Genomic DNA, 9,279 nt, shown 5'->3' with positions numbered 1-9,279 from the left:
CAAGTGGTGTGATTATTGGTAACTATACCACAGTCGCATTTCGGCGGCTATCATCCTTCAGCACTGACGGTAATTGCGGGTTGACGCATGTCTCAGCGCAGTCCATGGTCAAGGGGTCAAGAAATTCTGCAGAAGCGGCTGGATTGTGAAACATCCAAACTTCGACGCCAGAACACCGATCGTGTGATGTGCCGGTGATGGTGAAATGCTACGATGTGGTCAAAGCAAAAAAGTGCTATCAAATGAACGCAAAAGCGATGAAAACTTCTCAAGGATCGAGCTGACTCGAAACTTACATAAAAACAATGTGTTTACTTGGGCATTTAATTAATATGCCATAATTTCTGTAATTTGTGTTAGATATAATAAATGTGTGTTGAAAAGATGTTATGACAAATCCCAGGAAGTAAATGCTATTTCAAACACCATCACAAAAATACTTACTGTTGTTCTGACATACATGCAGGGTATTCTAGTCATAACTGTTATATATTTATTTATCATGAAGTATGTCAAATTTGGTGCGACTAAATGTTCAAAATTAGCGACCTAATGTGCTATATTAAGTGGAGGTGTGTAACATTACTACGAGAGTCACTCCAAAAGAAATGCACACTATTTTTTGTAAAAATACAGTTTTCATTCTGCATGTGTGAATGTTTTACAGTGTGTAGATACATCCTTCCCGCTTGTTTTCAAACTTAGTTCAACCTGTTCCCGTGAGTGGCGCCGTCACAGCATGTCTTCAGGATGGCTGCTACACTTGACGTTCGTTAGAAGCAACGTGCTCTCATAGAATTCCTGTGCTGTGAAAACGAGACAGTGGGAAACATGCACAAGAGGTTGAAAAAGGTGTATGGAGATGCTGCTGTCGATCGCAGTAGAGTTAGTCGATGGGCAAGCAGGTTACGTGATGAAAGCGGGCACGGCAATATTGAGGATTGTCCTCGCAGCGGCAGGCCTCGTACCGCACACACTCCAGAAAATAGGCAGAGAGTTAACGAATTGGTGACTGCTGACAGACGCATCACAGTGAACGAATTGTCACGCTACGTTGGGATAGGGGAAGGAAGTGTTTGCAGAATAGTGAAAGTGTTGGCGTTAAAAAAGGTTTATGCCAGATGGGTTCCCAGGATGTTGACAGTGGCTCACAAAGAAACAAGAAAAACGGTATGCAGCGAACTTTTGGAACAGTACGAGAGTGGTGGGGATGAATTTCTTGGAAGAATTGTGACAGGTGATGAAACATGGCTCCATCATTTTTCACCACAGACGAAGAGGCAATCAATGGAGTGGCAACATGCAAATTCACCCAAGGAAAAAAAAATTAAACACCACACCTTCTGCTGGAAAAGTTATGGCTACGGTGTTTTTCGATTCCGAAGGACTCTTGCTTGTGGACATCATAAGTGTAACCACTATAAATTCTGATGCATATGTGATGGCACTGAAGAAACTTCAAGCTCGACTGAGTAGTGTTCGACCACATCGGCAAAAGCAGGATGTTTTGCTGTTGCACGACAGTTCACGGCCACATGTCAGTCAAAAAACCATGGAAGCGATCACAAAACTCGGATGGACAACACTCAAACACCCACCTTACAGTCCTGACTTGGCTTCATGTGACTATCATCTCTTTGGGAAACTGAAAGACTCTCTTCGAGGAACAAGGTTTGAAGATGATGACTCCCTTGTGCACGCTGCCAAACAGCGGCTCCAACAGGTTGGTCCAGAATTTTACCGTGCGGGTATACAGGCGCTGGTTCCAAGATGGCGTAAGGCAGTTGATAGGGATGGAAATTGTGTGGATAAATGAAAATATTGTTCCTAAAGGATGTATCTACACACTGTAAAACTTTCAAACATGTAGAATAAACGATGGATTTTTAAAAAAAATAGCGTGCCTTTCTTTTGGAGTGACCCTCATAGTATGTAGGAGAGCTGATCAGCCGCCCAGAACTGCTATGAGGGAAGATAATTTGACATGAAGCTGAACGCCAGCAGGCTGAACGGCTCAGGGCACGCCTTAGGCGCTCCATGCGAACCGGGTGCGTCAGCACAGTACCAGATGTGGGTTAATCCTAGAACAGGGAATTTTGGCGACGGACAATCGCTTTGGAGGACGGACAATGCCCCAAGAAAATTGAACTGTCAGGCAATCTTAAAGATGGCTAAATAATGGATATCTAGTCTTCGACAATAAATCACAGTTACATATTAATGCATATCTGAATACATCAGCGCTCTCAGATAAATGAAGTGTATCGAATGACACAACAATTTTCCAGTACCTTTAAAACTACTGAAGTTAATACTTCACAGTGAACGAATGACCTTCGAAACTGATTTCAACATAAGGTATCTCAGAGGATAGAATTGCACTACAGCTATAATCCCTGTAATCTGTGAAAAAGTATCTATTTTATTCATTGATTTATGACGTCTTTGATATCTGTTTCATTACGCAAGTGTTTGTCAGAACAACGAATCTGCCACAACTTCACAGCAAATGAACACAACATGAATACCTTATGTTTTGTCTTTCTTGTGTATTTATTTAATGAACAAAAAAAGGCTCTGAGACTATGGGACTTAACATCTGAGGTCATCAGTCCCCTAGAACTTAGAACTACATAAACCTAACTAACCTAAGGTCATCACACACATCCATGCCCGAGGCAGGATTCGAACCTGCGACTGTAGCAGTCGCGCGGTTCCGGACTGAAGCGCCTACAGCTGCTCGGCCACCCCGGCCGGCTTTAATGAACAGTTTTCCATTTTGCCAGTAACTTTATTTAAATGTGGATTGAAAGTGCTATTGTAAAAACTGTGATACTTTGAAAGTGGCAAATCGTATGCATTAGCAGACACCATAACTGAAAAGTAAACCAAAATACGCTTCTGTCAAGAAGACATGAATAATCGTTTAAATAATGTTTAAAGACAATTCATTGTCGTTTAACGTGAGCGCAAACTAGATTAATTACTTACCAGCAATCGGCCGGCCAGTGTGGCCGAGTGGTTCTAGGCGCTTCAGTCTGGAACCGCGCGACCGCTACGGTCGCAGGTTCGAATCCTGCCTTGGGCATGGATGTGTGTGATGTCCTTAGGTTAGTTAGGTTTATGTAGTTCTAAGTTCTAGGGGACTGATGACCTCAGATGTTAAGTCCCATAGTGCTCAGAGCCATTTGAACCATTTGAACTTCGAGCAATCCTTTATTCGTAGTTGTGAACGGTCTGAGTGCGACCGATCTTTATAATATTTCTTTTCCTTAAATATTGTTGTAATATATTAATTTAGCGTGAGTTTAGTTTGATGAGTCAAATCATGTTTGTAGAACGTAAGAATGACGTATTTTTGGTGGGGACGGCCTTCAGCCAATGGAAAAGCGGACAGCAGCGGAACACTATTAGAATCAAGTGGAGACTGGGACTCTTCAAGTGAAGAGCTCAAGAGAGCGGCGATTCTGGACACTTTGTGTCGAGTGCTCGAAGGAGGTAGCCCTGCCTGTAGTAATGAGGGATATTCAATCATAGAGGTGTTTGGTTCTGGGAGATGAATGGCCGCTACCACACTTTAACTTCTGAAGGAACTTTATACACTCCTGGAAATTGAAATAAGAACACCGTGAATTCATTGTCCCAGGAAGGGGAAACTTTATTGACACACTCCTGGGGTCAGATACATCACATGATCACACTGACAGAACCACAGGCACATAGACACAGGCAACAGAGCATGCACAATGTCGGCACTAGTACAGTGTATATCCACCTTTCGCAGCAATGCAGGCTGCTATTCTCCCATGGAGACGATCGTAGAGATGCTGGATGTAGTCCTGTGGAACGGCTTGCCATGCCATTTCCACCTGGCGCCTCAGTTGGACCAGCGTTCGTGCAGGACGTGCAGACCGCGTGAGACGACGCTTCATCCAGTCCCAAACATGCTCAATGGGGGACAGATCCGGAGATCTTGCTGGCCAGGGCAGTTGACTTACACCTTCTAGAGCACTTTGGGTGGCACGGGATACATGCGGACGTGCATTGTCCTGTTGGAACAGCAAGTTCCCTTGCCGGTCTAGGAATGGTAGAACGATGGGTTCGATGACGGTTTGGATATACCGTGCACTATTCAGTGTCCCCTCGACGATTGTCCTGTTGGAACAGCAAGTTCCCTTGCCGGTCTAGGAATGGTAGAACGATGGGTTCGATGACGGTTTGGATATACCGTGCACTATTCAGTGTCCCCTCGACGATCACCAGTGGTGTACGGCCAGTGTAGGAGATCGCTCCCCACACCATGATTCCGGGTGTTGGCCCTGTGTGCCTCGGTCATATGCAGTCCTGATTGTGGCGCTCACCTGCACGGCGCCAAACACGCATACGACCATCATTGGCACCAAGGCAGAAGCGACTCTCATCGCTGAAGACGACACGTCTCCATTCGTCCCTCCATTCACGCCTGTCGCGACACCACTGGAGGCGGGCTGCACGATGTTGGGGCGTGAGCGGAAGACGGCCTAACGGTGTGCGGGACCGTAGCCCAGCTTCATGGAGACGGTTGCGAATGGTCCTCGCCGATACCCCAGGAGCAACAGTGTCCCTAATTTGCTGGGAAGTGGCGGTGCGGTCCCCTACGGCACTGCGTAGGATCCTACGGTCTTGGCGTGCATCCGTGCGTCGCTGCGGTCCGGTCCCAGGTCGACGGGCACGTGCACCTTCCGCCGACCACTGGCGACAACATCGATGTACTGTGGAGACCTCACGCCCCACGTGTTGAGCAATTCGGCGGTACGTCCACCCGGCCTCCCGCATGCCCACTATATGCCCTCGCTCAAAGTCCGTCAACTGCACATACGGTTCACGTTCACGCTGTCGCGGCATGCTACCAGTGTTAAAGACTGCGATGGAGCTCCGTATGCCACGGCAAACTGGCTGACACTGACGGCGGCGGTGCACAAATGCTGCGCAGCTAGCGCCATTCGACGGCCAACACCGCGGTTCCTGGTGTGTCCGCTGTGCCGTACGTGTGATCATTGCTTGTACAGCCCTCTCGCAGTGTCCAGAGCAAGTATGGTGGGTCTGACACACCGGTGTCAATGTGTTCTTTTTTCCATTTCCAGGAGTGTATTTTGATAGGTCTGAATGTCCTCCATAGTAGGACTCTAACTTTTTCTACTTGTATTACGGAACTGAGGAGAGACCGAGAACGAGTCATTTATCTTTGTATCATGTGTGTTAAGTTGTGAACTATTGTGTTGAACTCCGAACTGTTTTGATCTGGTGAATATTTAGTGTATTGTAATTGTGAATCAGAATTAGTTTTTGCATATTTTTGATGATTATTTAGTCTGGGGATTCTGCTACCATTCTCGTGATGCTCTCAACGTGACTTTACTGCATTTGATAAGGGTACTCGTGTTTTCTGTCTGAATGTTAACTGAATATTGTAGGACCACTTCCTGTTTATTTGAGATGTCCTTTACTGAATAAAGATAATTCAGCACAATTCTCTGTCGTTACATCAATTACAGACGTTTGAATAGAACCCTTGTTATTAAATTATTCATTTAACTTTTATATCGTATTTCTGTGTGATTTATTTACTCTAAATTCTAGCCAATGGATAGCCTATTTGACTACAGGATCACAGCTACAGGTTATGATATGCAGCGAATTAGCTGTGGGGCTTAAAAGCTGTCGTGTGCAGCTTGGTGCTATGACTATATCGAGTTTTTCTTTTTAAGCAGAGCTGTGCACAGCCCAAGTACCTGAAATATGAGTAACTACAGGTAAAGATGCAACTACTTCACTCATATGGAGTCCTGTTTGGTAAAGTAGTTACTCAGCAGTACTAACCGTTAGTTCCTGACCCAACATGTACATCACATCTACCGATTTACTATCCCATTTGTATAAGTTTTTCATAGTGCATCACGTACTTGTAACGTTGGGGAAAATTTTTTCAGTGGTACTGCCTTAATCTGTTGTTTCAGTATCGCTGAGTGAGAATGAGTGTTGACATTCAAAACTCCTCTGTGTGGAGATAGTTGGCTAGGCTGGTTGGATGTATCTCTGGTGTAGAGATAGTTGGCTAGGCTGGTTGGATGTATCTCTTAATGTTAAAACAGAATGCATGTACTTCCAGTATGAAGGGGCGCCAGCCTATTCCGGTATCGATGTGAGGAATCATCTGGGAACCATCTTTGAGAATAGAAGGATAGGCCAAGGTGACCCTGTATCGTGTTTACCCAGGTCACCTCACCTCATGAGTCAGGATGTTTTCCTCTGGGGGCATATGAAATAGCTACTATATGAAACCATTGTGGAAACAGTGGAATACCTTATCGATGGAATTTCGATCGCTGCTGGTAGCATTGCAGATATGCCTGAAATCTGGAAACCGACATGAAAGTCAATGACCCGGGTTGGGGTATGAGTTGTTTGGGGGAAGAGACCAAACTGCGAGGTCATGTGACTCATTGGATTAGGGTAGGATGGGGAAGGAAGTCGGCCGTGCCCTTTCAAAGGAACTATCCCAGTATTTGCCTGGAGCGATTTAGGGAAATCACGGAAAACCTAAATCAGGATGGCCAGACGCGGGATTGAACCGTCGTCCTCCCGAATGCGGGTCCAGTGTCTAACCACTGCGCCACCTCGCTCAGTGAATGGCCCGGCAATGTATAGCGTACAGACAGGCTAATTGCCGCGTATTCGAACAGTTCCTGTGTACGCCACTGCTGTAATTAGCATGTTGAACTACCTTCTGTGTAAATCGTCCCTAGCATCAGATAGGGACGTTACATACCTTAAATAAATGCGGTGGCGGAGGTAGCATGGGGGCTGCAGAGATAGCAACGTGTCTGCACGGCTCTTTCCCTTCCAGTTTGATGTTAAAGGTATAAACTGGAAAGTTCCAACTTCGAGGAACTGGACTTAGGAGAAGCAGTATGCAGGAATTCTATAAGTAACCATACTCCTCTGAGCGAACAGTAGCTTAGGAAAACAAGTTAAATAAATCAGCAGACTGATATTCTTTGTCTAACAGATAGGCCTGGACCTGCAGGAGGAGAAAACAAACACATGCTGTTCTATAACTGGCACAGGGGAGAAGGAGATGCTTTTGCACCTTGTTCCAGAACCATAGGCTTGGGCCGGTAGGGTAAGACAAACATCCCTTATCCCAGGGGGAAACCGCAGGAAATCTGATGTCACAGAGACTGTCCCAGTGTATCAGGTCAGCTGTCTCGGATCGCCGTTTTGGAGTCTGACATCGTAGAGCCTCTCCCAGTATTTCAGGTCAGCCACCTTGAATTTCAGCACAACAATATGCCATCTTAGATTTTTTAATTTGCTGTCAGTTTACACTTATGATAACAGCCACACTTCCACAGTGATGTCATACGAGGGTTGTTTTTTAAGTAAGGGCCATTTTTATTTTTTAAAAAAGATACAAATACTTTTGTAAAAAAACTTTTATTTTCTGATTCTACACACTTTTACCTATTTTTCTACATAGTTGCCTTGTTTATTTAAGCACTTGTCGTACCGTAGAACTAAGTTTTTAATTCCCTCTTCAAAGAATTCGGCCGCCTGCTCCGACAGCCAAGAGTTCACGGCCGCTTTCACTTCATCGTCGTCATTGAAGCGCTGCCCGCCAAGATGGTGTTTCAGGTACCGGAAAAGGCGAAAATCGCTAGGAGCAAGGTCGGGGCTGTGTGGTGCGTGGTCCAAAACTTCCCAGCCAAAAGAATCAATCAAATCCCGAGTCTTTTGAGAGGTGTGAGGCCTAGCGTTATCGTGCAGGAGCCAAACTCCTTTTGTCAGCATGCCGCGCCTTTTGTTTTGAATTGCTCTGCGGAGCTTCTTTAGAATTGCACAGTAGGCATCTGAGTTGATTGTCGTTCCTCTTGGCATAAAGTCCACTAGCAAAACACCGCGCCGGTCCCAGAACACAGTTGCCATAATCTTGCGCTTTGACAGCGTCTGTTTGGCTTTGACCTTGACGGGTGAGGTTGTGTGTCGCCATTCCATCGATTGTCGCTTGCTTTCGGGAGTGACATGGGATACCCATGTTTCATCTCCAGTGACAATTTGACTCAACATGTCATCCCCTTCTTCCTCGTAACGAATCAAAAAGTCCAATGAAGTGGCAAATCTCTTCCCTTTGTGGTCCTCTGCGAGGAGTCTGGGTACCCACCGAGAACACAGTCTCTTAAAGTTTAGGTTTTCAGACACAATTTTGTACAAAACCGATCTTGAAACTTGTGGAAATTCCAAAGAAAGAGTGGAAATTGTGAAACGTCTGTCCTCACGAATCTTTGTTTCGACTGCAGCCACCAAATCATCAGTGATCACAGAGGGCCGGCCTAAGCGTCCTTCGTCATGGACGTTTTGGCGGCCATTTTTAAACTCTCTAACCCATTGACGCACTTTACCTTCACTCATTACATTCAAGCCATAAACTTCTGTTAACTGACGATGGATTTCTGCAGCTGATAGGCTTCTCGCGGTCAAAAAACGCATCACTGACCCTATCTCACACGCGGCGGGCGATTCAATAATCGTAAACATTATAAAGTAGCACAGCGATGCGTACACGGCAGCTACAGAGCTGCGACTTCCATCGGTGTGAACGGGAAGGATGCCGGCAAGTGGCGCGGTGCCTTGTTGCGGCGTCCGCGCGAACTACGGGACTATACGCGCGAACGGCCCTAACTTAAAAAACAACCCTCGTAGGAATATGGAAAAACCTCAGCTATTTTTAAATTTCCCATCAGTCTGTCGGAGGTGTGGATGGGGGAGAGTGAAGAAATCAGATGACTCACTGACGATATCATCAATGGCGTCTTGGGTGACCTACTCTGTCCCAGAACCCATCCAGTCTACCTACACTCGTAACAACATGTGGTCTGAAGTATAGCAGCAGTTGTGTTTTCAGTTTTCTGCTGTAGCTCTTCCAGTGTGTGACAGCCACCGGGTAACACGGACCCTTCAATTTGCCCTGAGGTAAAAATCACAGGGAGAGAGATCAGACGATCTAGGTTGGCAGGAGATTCCACCGCTTCTGCTGATTGTCCTCTCCTCACTGAGCGCCCTCATGCAGTAGTGACAAGGTTTTCAACTTGGTGTGATCTGTTGCTGCATCTTGCGGAAAATTCATCTTCTGTTAGTTGATTCACACGTGGATAAACAGTTTCTATACATACCGGCAAGCTTTAACAATTTCGTGAAAAAATTGTGTTGTGATACAGATATCAGATATTGCACACCAAGCAC

This window comes from Schistocerca nitens, chromosome 6, assembly GCF_023898315.1.
Source record: "Schistocerca nitens isolate TAMUIC-IGC-003100 chromosome 6, iqSchNite1.1, whole genome shotgun sequence".
Taxonomy (NCBI): domain Eukaryota; kingdom Metazoa; phylum Arthropoda; class Insecta; order Orthoptera; family Acrididae; genus Schistocerca; species Schistocerca nitens.
The sequence above is the reverse complement of the archived record's forward strand: the minus strand, read 5'-3'. Positions refer to the sequence as shown.